Below are 26266 nucleotides of genomic sequence, written 5' to 3'. Positions count from 1 at the left end.
TTAACTATAAGCATTAAATTACCCTCTTGATGTATCCCTTTCCTCCTCCTCCTAGGAATGTTTGGAAAGGAATCCAATTGTGGGCAGATGTTAGGTCTTTCTCAAAAGCATCCTGTGTCAGATAACAAGCATCCAGTTGTAGCTCAGATAGAACACTAATAGCGATTTACATGTTAAGTAAGAGCAGTAATTACTGGCTTTGAAAGCATATCATAATGACTTTTTATAGTTGTTCTTAAACTCTATTATTCTTCCTTTTTTATTCTCTAGTCAGTACTCTTAATTACATGCCCCAGGAAAATTCAGTGGGAGAAAACACAACAAAACACATGAGATGGTGACATATCCTGGCCACCACACACAGCCAGATAACATTTGGTAGGTAATGTGGGGTCATAGGGCCATAGGTTTTGGCTTTCTCCTACTTTCCTTTTCTCTACCCTTGAAACTAAACACATAAATGCCAGGGAACCAGTTAATCAAAATATATTGTACAAAATCTACTAGTGAACTACCTAAGAGAGTCACAATTTATTTATATTTCTAGATGCTCTCACATTTGTTATCATGTACAACAAGACCAATAAAGAACTAATTCAACAACAAAATTTTGTACTTTCCCATCAGAATTCACAGGATTGATTTTACTGGATTTGTCTTTGGCACTTTGTCACTTCTTTTATCCTTCGTTGGAGGATATTATAAGAAATGGAGTAAACATGAGGTTCTACTGGGTGCTAGGCTATTATTGAGGACATTGTTTATTATATGATGTAGTGTGTTTTTTTATGAGAACTTAGTGGAAAAAATTCTATTTAATTTCATTATTGGAGGTAGCCGTACTTCACCTGAGCAAGTTTTTTGTTTTTGTTTTTGTTTTTGTTTTTTTTTGTTTAATTTTATGGTCTCTGTGAATCATGTCACTGATCATGTTTCTCTTTTTGCTTTGACTACTGGAAAGCTCAGGTCATAATGTTGTGGCTCATCTCTAAAAAGCATTCACTCAGACTTTGAGATGTGTATGTGCACATGTGTGGGTGTGCATGTGTGTATGTGTACTGGCCTCACTCTTCACTCCATCCTATTTTTCCCTACACTCACTTTATTGAACTGATAGTTTCACTTTTTAATTTTTTTACTCAATAGAAATGTATTTCTTTCTCACATAATTGTTGAAAGGCAGGTAGTTGGTAGGTGGCTTTCTGTGAGGTAATTTGAGGACCACAATCCCTTCACCTTATTGATTTCCCATCTTTTAGGGCCTCCCACCCCCTGCATGGAGTTAGCACACAGTGAAGAGAAAGAATAAAGGGTCATGCAGGAGGTTTCACGGTGCAGCCACACAGCCACACTGGCTGGAAAGGGAAGCTGAGAAGTGTGATCTAGCATTGTGTCTGGGAAGAAAGGAAATGGGTATGGTAAATGACTAGCCAAGATTTGTCACAAAACATGAATAGCAAAGTATAAAGGAAACAGCTCGCTCTGTGTTTCTTAGTATATTTCTGCTAATAGCATTAGCAGAATTGTTAATGTTAGCAGAAATAACCATGGGTTGTTCTGGCATTGAACCTCAGAGTGAACAACAAATTTGTTGTGGCACCTTTACCTTCTGGCCCTGCTTCTCTGCTGTTGCCTTTGCTCAGGTCTTTTCTACTTCATGCCCCTCCTGCTGGAACTTCTACCTTTCTAACCTCTGCAGAGGGCTATGTCCTGAACAGATCTTTTTTTTTTTACAAGTTGGTTCGCATTTTGTTATTATCTAGTGCTGTGTATAAAAACACCTCAAAATTCAGTGGTTTAAAATAGCAAAAAATTGTTTATATCTCTCATGGTTTCCATGGGTCAGAAATTTGGGGACCAGCTTAGGTGGGTGGTTTGGCTTGGTGTTTCTCAAGAGGTTGCACTGAGATATCTGCTGGGATTTGTAGTCATCTGAAGACTTAACTGGGGCTGGAGGGTCCACTCCCAACACAGCTCACTCAACACGGGTGGTGAATTGGTGTTGACTGTTGGCAAGATGTCTCAGTTCCTTCCCATGTGAGCCCCTATAAAGGGCTACCTGAGCAACCTCTGGGCCTGGTGTCTGGCTTCTCCTGGAACGAGCATTTAAAAGATAAGGAACAAGCCACAAGGCCCTCTATCATCTGGCCTCAGAATCCCACACTGTTGCTTTTGCTATATTCTTTTGTTTACCCAGACAGTCCTGATTCAATGTGAGAAGAGACTACTCAAAGCTGTGGATATCAGGAGGCAAAAATCATCAGGGGCTATTTGGGAGGCTGGCCACCACACATACCCTGCATTTGAAACATGCCCCTCCCTCGCTCTCAAGTTTTCAGGATTCTCTCCCACTTTTGATACCCAGATCAAAGCCTATCCGTTCTGTGATGCCTTCTCTGATCACTCAACAACTAGCATTCCTATTGTAACTCTTTGTTCTCACCAGACATATGGTTTGTATTATTTAGTACCTTGTTTTGAAGACCCATACATATCTTTTCTCTCAGATGGAATTTAAGCAATTGGAGGGGTGCCTCTCCTCATAGAGCAGGTACTCAATAAATATTTCTTAGATGGATGAGAGAGGGAGTGAATGAAGAGTACAAGCCAGGAATCCTGGGTGTCTGGGTGTGGACTTAGCCCCTGTTGCTTAATCTCAGCCAAATCACTTCATCTCTCAGTCTCAATTTCATCCTACATAAAATAAAGACAATAAATTATGTGTACCTCACTTTTCCTCACAGAGTTCCTTTGAAATTTGAAAGATGTAGAACTCAAAAAAGTGTTTGCAAGTATGTTAAGAGTAAGGGCAATGTGAGGTTAGTCACCAAGCTCACCGGTGATGGCTGAGATGTATGTTGTTGCCACAGGTCAGTCAAGACCTCCAACTTCCTCCTCAAGGAATAGTTAACCCCTACGCAAGCTGTCAGCACACAAATGTCTTTCAATCCAACAGCTGCTGTCAGGATATAATGGCTCATGCTGGGGGAGTCTCCAGCAAAGAGAATGGCCTGGACCAGGGAGCTGGGCCCCATCGCAGTCACAGTCCGGAAACATCAAAGCTCAAAGGCAAGATTTGTTTCTCTAGGGGAATTCTCAGGGCTCCTCCTCCATCATGTACTGAGTTTTCAATTTTTCCATTATAGACAATCATCTGGGTATAATTTTTCCATCTCACCCTTTAAATACTATTTTAAAAATGGACATAAATTCATCTTTTTTAGTGTACAGTTGCATGAATTTCAGGACATGGGTAGATTTATGTAACAACTACCTTTACAATCAGGATACAGAGAAGTTCTATCACCCCACCAAGTTCCCTTGTGCTTCCTAGTCATACTCTTCCCTCCCAAGTCAGTGACCTGTTCTTTGTTACTACAATTGTGTCTTTTTGAGAGTACAAATGAAATCATACAGTATGTAACCCATATCTTTGAGATTCATCTAAGTTAGTTCCACTTGATTACTGAGTAATATTCCTTTGTAAGGCTGCATCTCATTTGTTTATCCATTCGTGTGTTGACCTGCATTTGGCATGGGATTGCTGCCTCATGGTAAATGCAGGCTCAGCTTTATAAGAAACTGCCAAACAATGTTCCAGAGTCATTGTACCATTGCAGATTCCCACCAGCAATATATTATATGAGAGGTGCATTTGTCCTTGTCCTCACCAGGACTTGCTATTGTATTTTAAAAGCCATTCTCTTAGGCATGCAGTGGTATTTCACGATTTTAGTTTAGATTTCCCTCAAAGATGAAGTGTCTGTTCAAGTCTTTGTCCACTTTTAAATTACATTGTTTGCTTTCTTCTTATTGTTGAATGTTGAGAATTATTTATGTATTCTTGATACAAGTCCTGTGTCAGTTCTGTGATTTGCAAATATTTTCCTCCAGTTCGCAGCTTGTACTTTTATTTTCTTAATAGTGTCTTTTGCAGAGCAGAAGTTTTTAATATTAATGAAGTTCAGTTTATTAATTTTAAGTTTAATAGATTAGGTTTTTGGTAAGATATTGAAAAGAACTTTGCCTAACTACAGGTCACATAAATTTACTCCTATATTTTCTATAAAAATTTTTACTTTAAAATATTTTATATTTAGATCTATGTTCTACTTTGAGTTCATTCATTTTTTTTTACCCAAATCTTTATGCTTGTTTATTTATGTACATACCAAATCTTGGGTCTGTTAACTGAGAGCCAGCTGGGCTACGCACCGTGCTGTTTGTAAAGATGAATGAGAGATGAGTGCCCTCAAGCTCACAGTCTTGAGAGAAAGACAGGTATGGGGAGGGGGGAGAAACCCAACGTAAGGAATTATAGTGGTATAAATCAAGTGAAATATAAATTAGGTGTCAAGGGAAGATAAAGGTGTGTGAAATTGTTTCCCTACAGAAGTTTAGAATCAAGCTGGACAAAAAACTGTAGTCATTAAAAGTTAATGGAGGCAGTAGAAATTGGAGAACATTTGTTTCCTAAAGAGTTGTATAGAAAGAAGTGCTGTGATTGTTAGGAAGCAGTGAACACTTCAGTCTTCATAAAGGAAGTGGATTTGAGCTTTTTTCCCTTAATTTTTAAAGATAGAGAGGATTTGTATCAGCTGAGAGGATGGGAAGGATCAAAAAAAGAAAGTGGTTTATGAAAAGGTGGGCATGTTAGAAAAGCCCGGGGCATGTTAGAAAAGCCCGGGGCATGTTTTTGGTCCTGGCAGTTGGTCAGTCTGTCCAGTGGAATTCTGGGTAAGGATTCTTTTTCCTTGCTTAAATGTTCATTCACTCATTATCTGGTAACTGTGTCTAGGTTTCCTTTTGGACATCCTCCTGTCACTGCTCTAAGCACAGTAGGAAAACATGTTCAAGGCTAAACAGATGATTACGTTTCCTGGGCTAAAATATTAATTCTAGACATCAGCAAGATGGAAGATTAGGAAGTTACAGTCCTTATAAACATCCCCCCCAAAACACAGAAAGACACATAACACAGACAATAAATAACTACAAACATAAGAAAGTGGCTCAGAAAGGGGCACACAAGACCACCTAAACCAGTGACACCCCAAGAGGACATTGCTGGAACTTCTGTTGAATGGGAACCTGAAAGAGTACAGGGGTCAGCTCTGCTACTGCCATTTTGCTACTGAGCAAGTCTGAGCCTTCAACTCAGCAAACACAGCAGAGGGTACAGCCTAGAGCTGGCTGGACACTGACTCCTGATGACATAATGTGAGTCCTGAATCTGGTCATACCTACAGCCTTATTTTGGAATAGTCAGAGACAAGACACTCCACAGATATGAAACAAAAACTTGAACCAGGTATCTGAGAAGACTGAGGGGGAAACTATGTATAACCAGAGAAAAGAAGAATCTTTGGCTTAGGGGTAAAAATCAAAAATATTCTGCAGGCTTCCAAGGCCTTTTGTGATGTAGTGCTAACCTACCGTCCCACATTTGCCTTCTCTGCATCTCTCTCCCTCACCCTAAACTTTACCTATTATGTATGCCAGACTCCATTCTCTGAATATTTCTTGATCCTTCATAACCCTATGCCTTTGCCAATGCTGTTCCCCATCTGAAATTGACCTTTCCTGTCTTTTTGTTCCTGAAAGCTCTTTAATCATCCTCAAAGTTCTGCAGATGTACACCTTCCTATTGCATGCTTATGTAGTTCTCTATGTTCTTCTCTATTATAGCATTTACCTCATTGCGTGGCATCATTTTGTCTGTCTCTCCCATTATTCTGTGAACTCCTTGAGGGAGCACATTGAGTCTTATACACCTAAAATGCCTTCCGAGCATTTAACACAACATGTCACACACAATAAGTGTAATAGGTGCTTATGGAATAGACAGTGAATGAATAAATTAGAAATGGCAGTTAACAAATTAAGAGAGACCTTGCCAGAGTTCCTTGGCTTTTGTCACAACTATTCCTGGAATCTCTTGCCATCTTGGCCCACAGATTACTAGAAATTTCTTATTTGCTCACTACAACTTACTTGTCCTGTGTTTTCCAGCCCCCCTTTAGTCAGTCATGGCCATGGAACTGGTTTCATTTCAGTGCAGTGAAGTGGAGGCACGGGTACCACTTCTGAGCCTGGACTTCAGATGTCCTTGCTGCATCCTCCATGTTTCCTTTGCTGCTGGCGGGGGACTCTGCATCCCTTTGGGGGTCTTTTTGTTCATTTGTTTCCACAGCTAACATTGGTCTAACTAATATAGGAGCCAATAGAACTTTCTCAGTTCAAACCAGATTCTGAATGTGGTCAATGTTACATACAGGGCAGAACTATATTCTGGAAAGTCTCATTGTTGTCTCTGGCCTCTTGTTTTTAAGAAAAAGGTCACTCGTGATATGAGGCATTGGGTAAAGTTTTGGAGCAATGGATGGAGGATGAGAGGTTCAGTTCTATTCCTGGGTCTGCCCCCCACTGGCTTTGGGTTCCCAGCCAAGGAAAATGACAGCATGGATGCTAAAATAGCCCACCCAAGGGGAAAAAACATAAAAGCAAAAATAATCTCCCCAGCAGAAATGCAGGTGATGGCGATTTCTGCCACAGGAGAAAATAATGCCCTTCTGCCTCATCTTTGCCAGGCTTCGCTAGTCCTAACGTGTGATGCCTCCCAATCCTACACATGCTGCTTACTGATTCCAAGTCTGGCAGGCTGAGAAGAGTGTTTTGACCTTTCTTTGGTGCAGGCAGACTGCAGATGCACCAATCAAAATGCCTCTGTCCTTGTCAGTGTCAACTTTCTAAGCCATCGGATGAATATTGACTTTGCTTAGTTAAAAAACAAACAAATAAAAAATGCCAGAAGGAGCAGCACTATTGCTGAAACCCACCAATCAATGTTTCCATGCTGCAGACTTCCCTGGCCTGGAGTATAATCTATTTTTACAGAGCTGTCTCCAGCACATCTACCTCCTGTGAACAGGCTCTCTGAGTGTCGCTGCCCACCCAGAGGAGGGACAGTTATTTCTTATCTTCTTCCACCAGGCTTTCCTGAGTTTGCTTCTGTGGAGAGGAATCACAGCAATTGTTTCTTAGGACCAAAGTTCTCAAAGAGTCAGAGATCCCTAATTCCCCAGTCTGGGGATTAGTGCTTCCCCATGTTCCTCATCAGCACCTGCCACCATATTTGACTCATTTTGTGTTCCTAGGACTGGATGACCCTTATCTGACCCTCAGCCTGAAGAGAATTGCCACCACTGACGTGTAAGAGTCTGGTAAGCATTGGCATCACTGGGAGAATGTCTTCTAGATGAGTGTAGGCTTGCGGGGTTTACCCCCTGGGATTCTGATTCAGTGCATACAAAGTGGGCCCAAGATTCTGTGGTTTTATTGGCACCCCAAGTGAATGTGATGCTGATGGATCTGGGACCACATGTTTAAGAACATCCCTTCCTCTTGTCTGTGAGTGATCTTCTGAAAACACAGACAGGTTCTTGATATACCCCTTAAAAATTCTTTGATGGTTTCCCATTGTCATCAGGATCTGGTTGTAACTCCTTACATGGCACATCAGGGCCCATTGGGAATTGGCCCTTACTTATTTCTCTAGCTCAGTTCTCACCACCTGCTCCTTGTCTTCTTCATTTCAGTCATCCTAAGTTGGGCTCTATGGGACTTTCACTGCTTTGTGACTGTTCTCTCTGCCTGGAACCCTCTGGCCCTCACCCCAGTCTATACCTGGCTCACTGACTAGATCACTCTTCCCCTTGGAAAGTCCTGCTGCCCTTTCCTGACTAAGGAAGGGCCCCACCTCTGTGTTTCCAGTGCTCTGGCTGCCCCCTGCCCAGAGCATTTATTGCTGTGTGTTCTCTTCACCCTTTACTGGTCTGTGTCCCCCACCGGAGCCAGGGCTGCTCATGCATGAATCATGTACTGACCTGGTCTCCAGGGAGTTTGGTTAGGGGACAGGAGACAATGATGGGCAGAGGTGAGCCTGAAGGGCAACTTCCCTAGGTCTCAGTCTCTAAGGGTCAACAAACAACACTGGAAAAACTTGGAAACTGTTTCTGTTCCCATCAAAATAGCAGTGTCAAGGTAAAGTAATAAGACATCCCTGCTGGTGAAGACCCATTACTGAGTATTTTTGCAGCATCACCTAGTTGTTGAAGTAAATAAGAATTGGAAAAGCAAGCAAGTGGTGGCCTAGTGCTATTTATAGGAGCACTGGGCTGTTTCAGGACTGTATCATGACCCAGGAGCTCTTAATTTGGGGACCTCATTCGAACATGCTAAAATACAGAAATGCCCACATCCCACATGGAACCTAAGTCATCTCACTACATGTGTTGAGTAGAATTGTCCTTAGGATAAAAAACACCAAGGTTGAAGGAGCCTGGGTCTTAGAATGACTGGCGAGGAGCCCCCTGCCATCTTGACCTGCTTCCATCAAGACTGTTACCTGTGAAAGAATATTCCCCATAAATCATGATATGGTTGTGTCTCTGTTACAGAAAGTCAGCCTTCACTGTAACTAATATGGTGGGATCATGTCTCCCAGGCAACTTTGTCAGGGTGAAGAGCCTGACTCAGCAATGAGTTTCTCATTCATTGCCCAAAACATGTCCTGCGAGGAAAGCTCTGTGGGGAAAGCAAGCAGGTAGAGCTTAGCTTGACCATTCCATGCATGTACCTAGTAACCCACACAATTAACCCAAGAAGCCATGTTCCCTCCTTCGTACTCCCCTGAGGAAACAAATAAAACAAATGAAAAAGAAAATAAGCAATGTCAAGAGTAGGAAGCACTTCCTTCCTTCGAGAATTCAGAATGTGGGTGCCTACCCTCAATTAATACCTGGGAAATACCAGGACATTCTCTGGAGCAAAATGTGAAAAAGGGAGGCATTGAGCTCTCTAAATAATGAGTATAGGAAAAGCCAGTATCTTTCTCTTGCAGGCTGTTGCTACCTTCTTATGAATACAACAAATGCATTTGCTTCCAATAGCTCCTAGCTGCCCAGAAAACCACAGAGCCTTGTCATTTGTGCAGCTGCCCAGAGCCTGCAAAGAAGATATCATGATCCCATTCTCCAAATGGGAAAATGAAGGCTCAGAGGTTGAGGGATATATTTCAAGTGCAGTATAAGCAAGCAAAGAAGTCAGCAGGAGATAAGAGCACATCTAACTCCCTAGTCAATTTTCAGTTCCCCAGATAACACAGAACCTAAATAAACCTACATCAACACCATATGGTCTCCGCAAAGCAGGGGGATGTTGGGCACCAGCATTAAAACGGGCAATAAAGGAAAGATAGTTTGTATGTGTGAATAGTCAGGAAGCAAACTATCCTTTGGATAATTTTCATCATTTTTAGTTTAGTAACCCAGGATGACATGAGTTTTGACTGGACAACTTGACGCATACCTATCCAGTCCTTCTTTTTAACTCAAATGATAAGAAATCCCCACAATTGTTGTGAATGATTGATAGATAAGAAATTCATTAAGCATGTTTAGAATTCTGGCTTATTAAATATGCTTCTTGGCTGGAAATCTTGAAGTCCCTTCACAGGGCTTGCCTTGAGTTTTGAAATGAAAATACATTCTGTGTTCTTTCGGGATGAACTGTTTCAGAATTTTCTTCAACGCCAGTAGGAAATGTAGGTGCAGTAAAATGATGTGCAAATCTCTTAACCTGTAACAGCCACCAAATACTCCAATGCACGGCCTCTGGACACAGCGATGTGTCCCACTAGGCTGCCATAAGGACAAACACGATTTGTCTGTAGAATTAGACTTCACAGTTAGAGGCCCTGCTTTGGGTGCGTGATATCCTGCAGACTACAGGCAGATTTAGTGTCCCCAAACAGATGGGCTTTCCCTTTATGGGCCACTCTTAAGTTTCCTAAGCAAACTGCAGCTGCACTAATGTCCCTTTGTGTAAAGGAGTGTATAAGTTGAACAACTTACTTCCCTTTACCTGAGTTGGTTTCAGAGCTTTGAGCCAGGGATAACCAGGATATGCCAATATATGCAGAAAAGGAATATTGCCTTCTTTGCACTCTTTAGGATGGACTGCGACAGGCAGAAAAAGCTGCTCTGGACGTCAGTGAGGGTCTTTAGTTATAAACAGCAAACCCACTATAGCTAGTGGAAACAGGTTGGAAAGTTGGTAAAAAAAAATGTGGTGGCTAATGGAGTTTCTAGGAGGCCACAGGGTGGAGCCAGGCAGGTGCATGAACAACAGTGCCCAGGCTGCAGTGCTAGGCTGCTCCACAGCAGCAGATGCCAGCATGAGCTGGGATGCTATGGCCAGGAACTCTGATCTGGAGGCCTCGGAGGGCTGGCTGAGTCTCCACCTCCCTCACTGGAATGCACTCTTTACAGCATCGTCTTCTTCATGACATTCCCTTTCAAAGTAAAATCTCATGTGACAAATCTGATGAGTGGAAACTAGGTCACATTTGTGGAAACACATCTCAAGCTACAAAGGAGGCAGAGGAACCAAGTGTCTGACCTCTCTTTTGGGGAAGGTGGAGGATTTCCCAGATGCTGAAAGGATGTTCAAAAGATAAATGAGGACCCACTACATAAAATATGTCCACTATGTCTACCCTTTGACTATTCAACAGAGCCCTAGAAACTTCCTTTCATACTAAAATTCTACACAACTTTAATTATAAGAACAAAAGTCTTCTACAAATATAAGAACATCATGCAATTGCATATTCCTTGTACAATTGAAAAATGTACTTGCCTTCTCCTCAAAAGGGGGGCAAAGTAAGGTCTTGTCAGTTTCCATGTTGAGCTCCAAGCTTCTACATCTTCTACAATCATCTTCTACAATCAAGTTGCAATCCCATCTTGATATTCTGTGCCCCAGACACTAAAACACAAAGTTAATTACCACCCTCTGTGACCCACACACCCTATAAAAATGGAAGGGAAGGAGAAGACAGGAAGATTAGTCAGTACACGTATATGGCAAGGAAGAGAAATGAAGGCTGTTGTTGTCATTGTTTCTGCAGGTGCTCACAAGTGTATAAAGAGTGTTCATGACATTCTTCCCCCACACCACACCACTGTTTGCTTTGCCCTCAGGGCTCTGAATGTGTTTGTGGCCTGAGGTCACTCCAATGATGTTTCTCTATTGGTCAAGGGGTTCTTAGATGCAAACAGCAGAATCCACTTTAGCTAAAATGTGCAGATGCTCAGTGTATTAAACCATATGAAGCAGTTCACAGAGTGCCAAGAAGATCCAATATAGAGGACTGGAACCATAAACAGTGTCCAAATGACCACCAGCCTGCTGCAGTTAGATCCTCCACTACTGACCCCCGTGCAGCCCCACAGCCTGCTTGGCCGACACCAGGCACAGGATGCCTCCACTAGGCCTTCTGACACGGCTTCTTGTGAAACATGATCATCTCTCCACCACTCTCCCCGACACGGAGTCTGTTCAGTATTTCTTTGTTCATGTCACTCTCTTCTAAACTGAAATCTCACAAAAGAATGTTTGATCCTAAGTCTTAGAAGAAACTGGAAAATGTAGGGGATGGTAGGATTCACAAGGTAGAAAATGTCCTCACTATATGAAAGATGTTGAAAGCATGAATAATACCTATTACCACATGTGGCTAGCTCCTACACACACACACACACACACACACACACACACACACACACATTCATGAAATCAAAATACCAAACATTTCTATTACTTCCAGAAGTTTCCTTGTGTCCCTTTGCAATCTCTCCCTCCCTCTACCCTTGTCCCCAGCAACTACGAACATGTTTTCTGTCACTGCAGGTCAATGTGAATTTTCAGGAATTTTGTATGAATGGAATCATGGAGCATATACTCTTTTGTTGTTGCTGTTAGGTTTCTTTCATTTCAGCTGCATTGTATTCCCTGGCAGTCCCCTAGAGGTATTTCCCCCACCCAAACCAGAAATTGTCTCATGCACCAAGATGATCATGATTTGACAAAATATATATGTTGCAGACAAAGAAAACATTGGGCTTTGTATATAACCTTTTTCTGAGATGCTCAGGGAACTGTACAGCCACCTCATCTTAGTGGTAAATAGGAGTGAAATTTTCTTTTTGGAAGGTGCATTAATTCCTATAATTTGTTCTTGTTCTGTGATTGAAATTCCGAGGACTTAGACGAGCCCTTTTTAAAACAGTCTAGCACCTGGGTGTGGAGCATCCTGATTTCATTTTACTATTTGCATGAAGTGGTCCATCCACTTTGTGGGGTGTGAACCGAGCTGACGCACCTGTGAGTGAGAATGGTTTTCTCTGTGCTTGCTTTCCTAACAGTTTGTTGGAGGAACCGGAAATGCCAAGTGCAGGGATTGGACTACTCGGCCTCACAGGCCCTCCGTCTTCCTTGACTCCAAGAGACTCAACAAATCATGCACTTTAAATATGGTAAAGTTTATTGTATGTAAAATCTTCCTCCAGAAAGCAGTAAAAAGAAAAGGGGGGTATGGTACTAAACTAAGTAAATGAAGTGTGAAATGAAGAACAAATTAAGCTGTGAGGTATATAGGAATTTAGTGGAAGCCTTCACCATCCTGAGTGAGATCCTTATACCTAGAAAGGCTTATCTCGAAGTTAGAAAATGTTCCCTAGCATAAGATATCTGGAGAGGCCCATATGCCCCAGGTTTTCCCTCCACCTGTGTGCAGCGGTACCTGAAATTCCCTCCAGTATCTTCCCCCCAACAGAGCCCCTGGAGACAGGCTTTTATACTGAGTGTGGGCATCGTGTTACCTCATTAGCTAATGCCTTACTTTATTTACACCAGTGGCTCCCAACCTTTCCCCCCAGGAACCCTAAATTACACACCAGGGAGATTCTGTGACTCTGGGGCTCAAAAGTAGCTCATAGTTTTCCAAGTGATGAGTCCTGCACGTCAGCATCATTACCAGAATCCCAGCTAGCTCTTAAACCTTAAGCTGCACCTATTCTTTGCCTAGTCCTTCTGCACCCAGCGCCTTTGCTGTCCCCTCACCGACTCAGGCAGAAACAAAGATGGGCCAGCAGGACTGTGACTGCTTCTTTTGACCCTGGCCTCATGTTGCTCGTGATCATGGAGCTGAATTTTCCTTGCAGTTGTTTATGCCCATCCACCCCCGACCCCCTGAAAAGAAATCATACCTCTCGCTCTACTTTGTTTCTTTTGGCTATAAGGCTAAGAAGTCACTCAAACGGTTCTTTATGATCTTCTATTTAATTCCTGAGAAATATTACTTTCCATGCTGGCCTGGGGTTGCCACCAGTAAGGTGGCTAATGTTGCAGAGTGATTGTTTAGTGTGATTTACCTCTGTGGGTCCACAGCCATTTTGCTGAAATTGACCTGTGGGAATAATGTATAAGATGGTAAATTTAGAATGTAGGGAGGGCATGAAGATAAAATCAGGAGCAAGAGGGGGTGCCAGGTTCCGGCGTGGTGCTACAGATGGGAGCACAGGGAGTTGGGAGGCCCTATGGAGACGATGCCCATGTCCCAGGGCTGCTGGGCCTCCTCCCCTCTCCTCTATCCTGGTGGTTCTGAAGTGTGAAACGCACGCAGCTCTGGACACCCCTGTCTGGACAGAATATCCTCCTAGGAGCTTAGAATCCACACAGGTCTTGTTTTCACACAAGGGAAGCTATTCAGATTTAAGTTAAGCTTTTAAGTTAATGATTCGCTAATCTATGCATCTCGAAGGGGACAACGTGGAGCCTCAGCCTCACAGTCGCTCTTGGAATCTGTGCCCTCGCACAGGCACACACACAAGCCTCATTTGTGAAGATGTCTTTGAAATGTATTCGCTGAAGATAATTATAGAGGTCTAACACTTCTGCTCTTCAATTAATGCTATAAAATTAATGGTCCTTCATTTTTACATCCTATGCAAATGATGGTGTCATCTCCAAGTGTAAGCCTCTCTACTCACGCACTGAATATGATTAGTGTCCCTTTAAGCTGAATTAGAGCATGTGACCTTCTGGGGTATGGCAGGAGCAAAACCTTCAAGTGCTATTTCCAAGGTTTCATTATGATATCCTCTTAAAAAGCAGAAATTCAGAGTTGACACCAAGACACGTTTCAGTGACTGATCTTTTGGGGTTGTGGCCTTAGGAGAGAGCAGACAGGAACTGGAGGACAGCTCATAAATCTCCTGTTTTCAGCCCGAGAATTACCAGACTCCACAATAAGTGCATTTCCAAACAAAGGACAGATAGATTCCGGTGCGATAATGAGGCAGGTATAATGGAAATGCAGTGGTCCTCAAGCACTGAACCCATTAGAATATTCTTTTGCAAATAGACCCAGGAAAATGCTTGGTCAGAGAGTGGATGTATTTTCTTGACAAGAAGTTCTGAGAACTTACATAAATGGTAGGCGCACTGGCTCAGAAAAGGAAAAACTAAAATGTTATGATACTTTTATTTCAAGAACCGAAATCTAAGGAACTTGTACTTTGTGACCTCTGATGAGGGCCATGAGACCTGGCAGAAATCAGTGAGTACACCCATTTATTCCACGAGGTGCATTTTTGCATGGTAGGCAGCTTGGATGAGTTGAAAATATCACACAGCTCGGATGCCCTTAGACTCAGAGTCAACAACCTCGCCCTTGGTTGGAGGGTTTTTGTGAAATAATTAAATACCATCTGGTATTCGAGTTCTGTGGAGATTGTGCAAGTTGAAGAAGATTGGGGACTAAGGAAAGTGACAGAAGGGACATGAAAGAAGGAAAATATAAAGAACCTTGGCCATCCCTTTTCCAGTTGGGAGGGGGAGGAACTGTAAGCAGAGTCAAGACACTCAGGTGGAACTGGGTCCCAGGTTCACGAATTCTCCCCTCCCTGGCACCAGTCTCACCGGGATTGACGGACATACTCCTGAACCCAAGTTCAAAGAGAATGTATCATTTATCCTTTGTGATCTGCTGAATCGGGTGAGACACAAATATTCAGGTGATTTGTTCTCTGTGGCAAGCAAGAACCCTTGGCTTCGGGAATATTGATTGTGAGTTGAGAAAATTTGGAAGCCTGAAAGAGGCAGGCGTAAACAGTCTGCCTGCAGCCACAGGCTTGCCTGCTGGGTGATGAGAGCTGCATACCTCGGGAGCCAGCTGAGCTCTTGCCCCGGGAGTGGTGCATTTCAATGAAATAAAAAAGGCTTCCAGTGTGGGTGGCATCACTTTGCATCACCCTGTTGCTGTTTTCTGAACAGCTGTGGCTGCACCAGGCAGGCAGCATGCCTGGTGTACTGCTCTGTCAGAGGAAGTTCAGCAAGATGCCCCCTGTACACTGTTATAAACATGTAGGATAAACCTGGGAGCTAGATTAAAAACAGGAGATGACTTACGTACTTGTAATGAGGTAGAGAATATTCTATTCACCAGAATTTTCCTTAAAGACAGCCCTGAATATATTTAAATGAAGAAATACTTTAGCAAGCCACTTGGGGTGGAGGGTGAGACCCTAGAGTATATTCAAGCTAGAAAAGTTATTATTAATCTGTTCTGCATGAGATAAGGAGAGGAATTTGTCATAACCATAAGGGGGAGAAGAGAGAAAAGAAAAGGAATGGAGGGGAAGTGAGTGAGTGGGGGTGAGTCGGAGACCAGCAGGAGATGGAAGGTTGCAACCTGTGTGAGGAAAAACCCTCTCCACGGTGCTGGCCCAGCCCCCAATTTGTAAAGTGACAAGGCTCACAAAATGCTGGGTGTGAGTGGAGGTTTTTGAAGGCCCCTAAAAGAGCTGAGTGTGGGGTCTGGTTGTGGTGGGTGAAATAGAGGCAGCACCCATGATTGTGAGCATCGGAGGGGTAGGGATGGTCCAGGAGTCTGGATTTTAATGGGTGGTTCAATTGGTTTTAAATCCAGTTTATCTTATTTTCCGAAAGGTGGGGCAGTTGGGGGTGTGGGAAGCTGAGATCTAGAGTATAAATGGCTAATCATAAAGCAACTGAAATATCTAAAGATACCTGTTATTAGTGTATTTTGCATGAGACATTATGTAAAATAAAGGGAAATATTATAGAAGCAAATGTATTTGGAGATAAGGCCTTTAAAGAGAAAATGAGGTCATATAGGTGGACCCTAATCCATGTGAGCTACTTGGACAAGGGCTAACAGTTCAGTTAGTCTGAGGTCATTAGAGTGGAGCCCAAAGCCTACATCACCGGTGGTTTTACAAGAAGAAGAGACACCAGGGGCAGACACGCACCTAGGAAAGACCATGTAAAGAGGCAGCAAGAGAAGGTGGCTGTCTACAAGCCCAGGAGCAAGGCCTCAGAGGCAACCAACCCTGCTGATACCTTGATCTTGGACTTCCAGACTCTGGAACCCCAAGAAAATGAATTCCTATTGGTTAAGCCACCTAGTCTATGGTGTTTTGTTATGGCAGCCAGAGCTGACTAATACAAACTAAGACAAAAAGGAACAAAGCAATACTGGATTGACCTGCTGGAATGATTCAGACTATTCGCCCTTATCCCTAATAGCATCTTACCCCACTTTAAGATTTCACCTTCTTACTCCTCTTTTTTTCATTGGTTGACCACAGGCTCCTTCACGGTGCCAAAATTCTGGGCTTGGTGACCTTATATCTGCCAAAATATAGGGAGAAAACTTCTTAACTCATGGAGTTTGAGAATCCTCTGAGGTTACTCTGATTTTCTGTCTCTCCACATCCTGACCTGTCATTGTCCCCTCTGGATACAAATAATGAACCCCCAACGAGAGATGAATTTCTAAAAAAAATAATAACTAGACTATTCAAGGAATTACAATAGAGTAAGTAGCCTGTAATTCCACTTTTCATCTCTCCTGAAAGAGAAGCATTGTCCCAATACTTAAAGCATTTATTATATCTTAAAGGAAAGCTCTTGTTTCTGGTTCAGAGACTCATGTGGCATTTATAATTATATTCTGGAGACAACATTGCTAAAATTTGGGTTTTCATGCTTAAAGTGATTTTTTAAAAATATATAATTACCTATTAATTCTCCTGAAATGGTGTGATTTGTCTTTTTCTTTTTCTTTTCTTTCTTTGTGTGTATGTGTGTGTTTTGTCATGCCTCATCCCAAACAACCCATTTTTTAAAAGAGAAACTATGAAATAACACATGGGTGCCTTCGCCTTGGCATAGCTAAGCTCTGCAACACATGGTGATATCTGCAGGAATGTTGAACTGAAGTCATAACAATGGGTAATTTTTTAATATAATAGAAAATGATCATTAACTTTTCTTGACAGGAAGGAAATGAATTTTCCTCATTATACACATTCTGAGAAAAGTAGGTATGAAAAAATTTCAAAGGATGTTCTACCAGCGAGACTTCAAGTGTGTAATGACAATAGCCTTATAGAGCCTGGTGTCAGCAAACTGAACAAATAGAGCTTCTGAGGAAAAGAATGTGGTTCACTGTCTCAGAAATACATGTAAATGAATTTGAGATTTTAGAGGGTGATTAATTCAATACAGAGTCAAGTGCCTTCCCCAGGGGTCTTTCTCAGATCTCAGGTAGATCATTATCTTTATCACCTTTCTCTACCCCACCCACTCAGGGCGAATATTCTATTAAACCTGCACAAACCCATTTCAACTTAAAATGGTGCCTCGTAATATTAGAAGCATGTCTTTATTAAATATTCCAAGTAAGTCACAAGGACTTTGAAATATTTTTGTAAGGTATATGGGACTGTGTTAAAAGTTGTTTTTCAGAAGTAATTCACCTCAAACAAATCTCGATTTTGTCCTGGTCCCTTATGCCACCATCCATCAACAATTCTTACCTTGCCCCACTTTTTGGTCATCTCGTTTCTTTTTCTTCCTTTTTTTTTAATTCAAAATTTGTTTTAATATTTTTTGAATTGTATTTTTCCCATTACCATCGATTTCCTTTATACTCCCCGCTCCCTGCAATTACCACACTATTGGCCATGTCCACAAGTCATTTTTCCTTTTTGCTTGATCCCTCTACGCTCTGACCAACCCCCCTCAGCTGTCAGCCTGCTCTCTCTTTCTAAGTCTGTCTCTATTTTGCTTGTCAGTTCAGTTTGTTCATTAGATTCCTCATATGAGTGAAATCATATGGTATTTGTCTTTCTCTGACTGGCTTATTTCATTTAGTGCAGTGTTCTCCAGGTCCATCCATGCTGTTGCAAAAGCTAAAATTTTCTTCTTTTTTTATGGCCGAGTAGTATTCCATTGTGTAAATATCCCATAGTTGTTTTATCCATTTGTCTACTGATGGACACTTGAGTTATTTCCATATCTTGGCAACTGTAAATAATGCTGCAGTGAACATAGGGGTGCTCATGTTTTGAATTAGTGTTTTGTGTTTCTTCAGATAAATTCCCAGAACTGGAGCCACTAGGTCATAAGGCTGTTCTGTTTTTAATTTTTTGAGGTATCTCCATACTGCTTTCCACAGCGGCTACACTAATCTGCATTTCACCAACAGTGCAGAAAGTGTTCCCCTTTCTCCACATCCTCACCAGCACGTTTGTTGATTTATTGATGATAGCTGTTCTGACCTGTGTGAGGTGGAATCTCACTGTGGTTTTAATTTGCATTTCTCTGATGATTAGTGACATTGAGCATCTTTTCAAATATCTATTGGCCATCCACAAATCAATAAATGTGATACACTACATAAAAAAATGAAGGACAAAAATCATATGATTATATCAATAGATGCAGAAAAAGCATTTGACAACATCCAGCACTCATTTATGATCAAAACTCTTAGCAAAATGGGAATAGAGGGAACATACCTAAACATAACAAAGGTCATATATGACAAATCCAGTGCCAACATTATACTCAATGGGCAAAAGCTCAAGCGTTCCCCTTAAGATCAGGAACAAGACAGGGATGTCCGTTTTCACCTCTCTTATCCAACATAGTACTGGAAGTTCTGGCCACAGAAATCAGACAAGAAGAAGAAATAACAGGCATCCAAATTGGAAAGGAAGAAGTAAAACTGTCTTTATTTGCAGATGACATGATACTGTTCATAGAGAACCACAAAAAGTCCACCAAGAAACTACAAGAACTGATAAATGAATTCAGCAAAGTAGCAGGACACAATATTAATATCCAGAAATCAAAGGTACTTTTATATGACAATAATGAACTATCAGAAAGGGAAATTAAGAAAACAATCCCATTCACAATCTCTTCAAAAATAATAAAATACCTAGGAATAAATCTAACCAAGGATGTAAAAGACCTGTACTCAGAAAATTATAAGATACTGAAGAAAGAAATAAAAGAAGATACAAATAAGTGGAAGCACATACCATGTTCTTGGACAGGAAGAATTAAGATCTTTAACATGTCCATAGCTACCTAAAGCAATCTATAGAGTCAGTGCAATTCTTATCAATATACCAATGACATTTCACAGAACTAGAATAAATATTTCAAAAATTTATATGAAACCACAAAAGGTCCCAAATAGCAACAGCAATCTTGAGAAGGAAGAACAAATTTGAAGGAATCGTGCTACCTAAATTCAAAGTATACTATAAGGCCAAAGTAATCAAAACAGCATGGAATTTGCATAAAAACAGATGCATCGATCAATGAAACAGAATAGGCCAGAAGTAAACTCACATCTTTATAGTCAATTAATATTTGATGGAAGCAAGCACATACAATGGCCTAAAGAGAGTTCATTCAATAAATGGTGCTGGAAAAACTGGACAGGTTATGTGCAGAAAAATGAAAGTAGATCACCATTTTATGCCACACCCAAGAATAAGTTCAAAATGGATTAAAGACTTAAATGTTAGACCCAAAACCATAAAAATCCTAGAAGAAAACAGACAGTAAAATTGGACATTGCTCATAGCACTATTTTTTCTATCTCCTCAGGTAGGAGACTAAAGAAAAACAACTGGGCCTTCATCAAACTGAAAAGTTTTTACACAGCAAGAGAAACCATCAAGAAAATAAAAAGATAATCCACTGGGTGAGAGAACATATTTGCTGATATATCTGATAAGGGTTTAATATCCAAAATTTATAAAGAACTTATAAAACTCAACACCAAAAAACCGCAAACAATCCAATTAAAAAGTGGGCAAAGGACCTGAATAGATACTTCTCTGTTTCTTTTCACTCCTTTTGTCTCCAGTTCTCAGCTGCCCAAATACAAACAACTCTCTAAAATAGATACACACCCTAGAATTCTCCTCCCAACATTTACATCCAAGTCAAACCAAAAGGGAACAGAGACCAGATTCATGAATTCAGAGATCAAACATTACTTAAGGTAATAGAAGGAAACAGACCAATTTTTAACCCATCAGGACAAAGTAACCGACTGATTAGATTTTTTCTTTTCACTTCAGTGTTATCCTTGGATCATGGACACACAGCTGCAGTGCTCTGAGGGTCTCGCTGAACATCTCACACTGCCTTTCTTTTTGGTCTATGGGCAATCCATTCAGGCATGGAAATAGGCCACCAGTGCCCCTCCCTCACCATCATAAAGCAGCTTGTTGTTACCCAGATTTGGGTCTGCTCACCACCCACTTCCAACATAATAACTCCTGGCACAGAGTCTGGAGTCGGCAGTGACTGCCCCAGATGTATGAGCCTTCCCCACAATGCTAGCCTCTGACATAGGATCCAACACACAATGGCCTCTGTAGCTGGAAGGACTGTCTGCAACTTGCATCATTAAGAAAAACTTTTTCATGCCTCTCCAGGTTGTCATCACTGATCAACTTTTAATCCATCCCTGCTACTCCCGCCCTGTCATCCTGCTGTCCAGGGAAGCCCTGGCAAGGGAATTTCTGCTGGACATGCTCCTACTGTAAGTGTGTGTGAAACTTTGGCATACCCCAATGTGGCCCTGCCCTTCCTCTCCCCAGCTCCTTCTCTCCCTGGGGCAGAAAGGACTAGGATGGCCGTTCTTGCCAGCCTACCAACTGGGCTGAGGACGGCTGTGCTGGGGGCTTCCCTCAGGCCCTGGGGTTCTCACAGCCTGGCAACAAAGGTCTTCTGTGGAAAACCTTTGAGGGGCCAAGGCTTCTATGATCAACAGAGCAAAACAACGTTTTTAAATCACTATCTTGCAAATGGCAAAACAACAAAATAAAGCAATCAAAAAAACCCTCTAGGTTTCTAAAAATAAAAATCTGATTCAGTTTTGAATTTTAGGATTCTGATTGATTCTGCACCCAGTGATAGCTCATGAAATATATTTAATTGCTGTATTCCTCTCTTTCTCTCTATCCCTGTATTTCCCACTCCCTTCTCCATCGGGGTATTAAACTTTACCGTAAAAGGTAAAATTGAGGTGGAGTTGGAGGAGACTGAGAAAGAACAGAGAAGCCAATTAAAATCAAAACAAAAATCACAACATCTTCCTACTTTCCTCACACTTCACTTGACACTTCTCTTGCACAAAAGAAATAGGTCTTCATTTGACCCTTCCCTTACTAAGATGGAAAACCTGAAACACTGGGCCTTATTTTTTCTACTTAAAGCCTTGGTTTTATTTTGCTGTTGTTTATTTGTTTTGTTATTGTTAGTATACCAAATACAGAGAGACACCAAGAAATAGAAAATGCCATGAAGAAGACTGAGGCATGACAGTTAGGCAGTAAGGTAAAAGTGAGGACCCCCCAAAAATCAACTCCAAGGCAGACACCACATCCTTACAATGACCTGTGAAGAGGACCATGTCCCACACCCACTGTAGGTGCTCAGTGGTAAAGACACGGAAAAGGACAAACCCAACACGCCGTTTGCTGATGTTCATTCATTCCTCACTTCCGCTCACAGTGCTTCCTGGCAGGTATCCATGGCGCCATATGTTTTGGGGAAGTGGGAACACTGAATGCTGTGATTATGGGGAATTGAGTCTTATTGCTTCATAAGATTCTGGGTGCCAGAAATGTTCTGAAAAAGAACATGTCCCAATAGGGGTGTGATGGGAGTCTTAGAACAGAATGGGGCTTTAGAGCTCCTCTAAACTCTTCATTATACAGGTGAGGGAATGGAAGTCCTGGCGAGGCAAAGCAGCGTGCCCAAAATCACACAGGTGGTTAGTGTTTAGCTAGAGCATCGGAATTAGAACCTGGGACTCCTGATTCTCTTACCCTTTAGGCCAACTCACCACTCAGGAGTCTCGGGCTCCAGGCTTCATCCTGGGGCTTTAAGGGTGATGCCACAGGAGTTGATGATGCTGGTGGTCTCCATATTTTTAGCCATTGAGGTGTTAAAAAATCCTTTTTGTTTTCTTGCACCAAGTAATTAATATCAAATCACAAAGGAAAAAAGAGTGTAAAGAAAAATGTGTGCTTTAAAGTCAAAGTAAATTTCAGTTTGGCGCAGACGACAGCTTCGTTTCCTATTCTGTAAACTATAAACATCGTTATCATCATCACCACCATCATCACCACCATCATCATTGTCATCATCTTCATCCATGTCTTACAGGGTTCTCGTGAAGATAAAAAAGTATGCAGGGAGACTGGCACATAGTAAATACCTAATAATCACCATTTGGCAGGAAAAATGTCCTCTAAAACCCCACTGCAAGCCCTGAGCCTGTGAAGCTGGCTCTGTTGTGGAACAGAGGCCTGAAGTGTTCACGGCACAGGAAGAAGCTGTCCCATTGTGTCTCTCTGACGCTCTCACAGCCGAACAATTAAACACTCGGACTGAGGGCTCTTGTTTATGGACATATGTATTGGAACGACTTTGTAATGAGATGACTTCCCAAAACCCAAAGAAGAAAAGCAGTCTCTGAAGCGGCGTACGAAGGAGGAAAAGTGCTTTCATAACATTCAAGTGACGTTGAGATTCCTGTCAAAATAAAAAGGGAGACATAGGCTTGGGATGAGGAAAGAATTAAGAAGAAAAAATATTTTAGAAAGAAGTGATTGTGGAGTCAAAAAAGAGAGATCTGAGGCCTGGTTTTTGCCCTGACTGCTGTGTGACTCTAGGAAAGCCACTTACCTCCTCTGAGTCTGTCTCCTCAGCTGTCAGGTGAAAGTAAAATTATATTCCTTGTGGAGTTACAGAGAAAATGTATTAAAAACTCTTCTGAAGAAATAAGATGTATACACTTGCTTGTTTTAAGTATGTAACCAAAGATGTTATATAAACAGTTTTTCAGAATTGGTCAGATTTTAGAATTTTAAGGCTAGATTTTAGCTTTTTAAAAAAAGTTTCCCACCAAGTGAAATAGGAATTTTAAAAAAAATGTCTTCTACTTCTGAGGTCTGATGTTAACTTAGTTTTCTCTAACATGCCCCCGCCTTTGAGAGTGACATGCTGCTTCACCCATGCTTGTTCGGAACCACCTGACTCACAGGTGACTCAATGGTGGGACTCAGCCCCAGAGAGGTGGGCAGTGGGCGGGAAGTGGAGGGAGGGCCAGTTTGAGTGGCAATCCCTGGTGCCTTGAGGGGGCCACAGCCTGCTTTTCTCCACTGGCCCCTACACTAAGCTACAGTTAGAACACTGCAGCCCCACAGGGATGGAGAAGGAAGGTTAGAAGGGAGGAAAGAAAGTTTTCTGAACATACAGCAGCTCCTTTTGAACATAAAGAGCAGCTGATCTTGGTTTTGAGTTGCACTTCCCATCCTGGAATGTGCCCTTATTGCCCTGGGTAAAGTCGGGAAGCTTTGTGGTTCCTGTCTTTAGGAGAGGCATGCCTGGAGTATGCACAGATGCAAGCACAGGTACCTGCATGCATGTGCATGTACACACATGCAAACACACAGCACAGCCCACAGGTCTGGCAGTCTGCCTTACTTTGCTTGGTGTGTGCATCCTGGAGGAATTCCTGCTCATACTCTTGAGGCTCCGAGGAGATGTGAGCTCTGATTCCACAAGCAGCATCTTTTAAGAGTGATTTTCATTTTGGAGCTAGTCTCATAAAGATGGTCAACTTGCCAACATCATAAGGACTTATTTCTTCTCAGAATTACTTGAAGTTGTTGTACCCTTGGTGATTCAATCACACGGAGAATCAAAGATGGGAGAGAAAGCAGGTAATTAAAATATGTACATAAAGCAGAAGGGGCAATTGCTGGCACACATCGTGATCAATAAACCAATAATTTAGAAAGGCCAGCTTGCGCTTGCACCCTGAGGCTGGTGCACAGAGTCTCTGTCACGTTTTGGGAGAGGCAAACACTCCTTAGGCGAGTGCCACAAAGACCTGCCCGCTGCCACTCCTCGCAGAAGGAGTCTGGGTGTTTCCAGCAAGGCACCGACATTGTCCTCAGTGGCTGTGCAGGTAGCTTGGGCAAGAGGTTCTCTTACAGGCATGATTCTCAACCCTTTCTTTTCCAAACACATACACATACCAAACACATACAAACATGGTGTCCACAAGCCTGATAAGACTCCCCAGGAAACATGCAGATTTCTATTAAAAAAATTAACAGTTTGGGAAAAGTTCATCTCTGTGATTATTTATAGCTGCCAAAGACTCATTGGTTACATCACTAGTGTGGCTTAGGCCACAGGGGATGGGCTTCAGCCTACCTCCCCCCACTCAAGACTGCTGACACGACCCCAGGAAAGAATATTCCAATATAAGGGAGAAAGAGGATAGTAACATAGGGACCATTTTGAAGCTGCCCAACTTATAAAAAATAAAGCTTATTCCTTAAGAATGTATATTTAAGCTACTAGGAACAAATTTCTTTCCATGACTGATTGAAACATTCTTGTATGACACACAGTGGGAGTTAAGGACCACTTTTCCCATGTAGCACCTGGGCTTCTGAGCCCAACCCAGAACGTCAGGTCCTCGTGGAGGCAGAGCAAGCCTCTGGCCCGAGGGTGCAGCCTGACCCATCAGCCCCTGTCCCCACCATCAATACTGTGGGTCAACTGTGGGCAGAGCTATGTGCTGGCTGGCGGGCGGGAGAGAGGTATGAATGAAAACCAAACTCCTGATTTTAGTCTTGAAAGTGCTGAAGGATCTATTGGGGTTGGCAAGACAAACATACACGAAAGACCATGCACAGTCTGGGTAAGGACCTTCCCCAGTGCTGCCTCATCTTGTATGGTGTTGCTCATTTCTGTATCCTGGAACTTAGCAGAATCTTCAGCACTTGAGCAAGTTCCCAGCCTATGCTCATTGCCTAAAAGACATAATTCAGAGGAAAACCAAACATCAGTAATGCAGTGCACCTGGGGCCTAACTAGGAGAAAGGAGCTAGTTGTGTGGCTGCTGGGAGCTTCAGCGAGGTTAATTTGGCAGTGAAGTAAGGATGGCATTCTTTCACAGGAAAAAGGTATGGGCACATGAAGTTGCCTTGAAGAAATGGCCTCTCTGGTTAAGAGTACGGGGGTCTCTGACTTTAGATATGTCATAAAGGTTGATAGGAGGCAGATCGCTGTCTGGCCAGCTGCTGACCGACAGCGTGCACACTGCTCCCTTTGCCCATGTGTACCTTGTCCAAAGGGAAGGAAGGGAGGCTGAGGTCTTAGTGGGGTAAAACGGAATGCCTGAGATGTTGTGAGCTTTGTAGGAAGGAGAGATGCTGCCTGAAACGAGACCGGGAGTTGGTAGAAGAGGGCTTAGTGAGTGGAAGGCTGGCCCAGCAGGGCCTTTGGGACCCTGTGCACTGGGAGAGGGGCTGTCGTTGGTGGGAAGCAGGAGTGTGTCTGGGCAGAACACCTGGCCTAACCTTAAAGCATCCCTTTAGGGCCCACAGGTTCCTAAATTTTTGTCAAAATACGCAGAAAAACATGAAGACATACGTGTATTCAGAAAAAATACAATCAAAGACATTTAAAAATGTCTAAATGCTGTGCAACTGCTACCCCAGAAGTTTCTATGGCCTGAAGCCCTCACCTGTGTTTTGAGGTTCTTTTCTCTCATAGGGAAGGCTCTGGGTTTGGCGTGGGAGGCCTAGCTGCCAGACACACTCTCCCACTGTCAGCACCCCCAGATGCTAACCAGAGAATCAAGTGGGAATCCCCCAGGGCCCTGGAAGGGGAGCATAAGAACAGCATAAAGATGCATTTTCTACAATTTAAATGAGGCCCATTTCTCAGCCAGCTCACACTCATGAATCCTGCAATGATCGTTGTTTCTGATTTTAAGATGCCTGAACCTGTGACTAAAAGAAAATGGGTCAAATCCCATCCTAACAAATCTCAGCGGATGTTCTAATTCTTCGGTAGTCCTTCACGTTGCTTACATTGGGTATTTGCCTAAAGGAAGTAGGACTTGGAAAACATCTGGTTCTACAGATTTTTGGAGGCAATTTGATGCAATTTGTCGGTAATAGGATTTGATCTGTACTAAACCTGAATGTCT

At 42.3% G+C, this 26266-nt stretch overlaps 1 long non-coding RNA gene across 2 annotated transcripts in view; it reads left to right on the top strand.

Moving 5' to 3' along the window:
* The window catches only part of LOC123824750, a 52057-nt gene that overhangs the window by 19966 nt on the left and 5825 nt on the right, over positions 1 to 26266 (top strand). Inside the window, exons 2-5 of one of the 2 annotated variants that reach the window (XR_006786742.1) lie at positions 7158 to 7223; positions 12270 to 12380; positions 19840 to 19936; positions 20679 to 20785. This is a non-coding gene — a long non-coding RNA (uncharacterized LOC123824750). The remainder of the gene's footprint in view (positions 1 to 7157; positions 7224 to 12269; positions 12381 to 19839; positions 19937 to 20678; positions 20786 to 26266) is intronic. The other variant, XR_006786743.1, reaches the window with a different exon arrangement.

Source organism: Phyllostomus hastatus, unplaced genomic scaffold, assembly GCF_019186645.2.
Source record: "Phyllostomus hastatus isolate PE091 unplaced genomic scaffold, TTU_PhHast_1.1 phas_contig_58, whole genome shotgun sequence".
Taxonomy (NCBI): domain Eukaryota; kingdom Metazoa; phylum Chordata; class Mammalia; order Chiroptera; family Phyllostomidae; genus Phyllostomus; species Phyllostomus hastatus.
The sequence above is the reverse complement of the archived record's forward strand: the minus strand, read 5'-3'. Positions and strand labels throughout refer to the sequence as shown.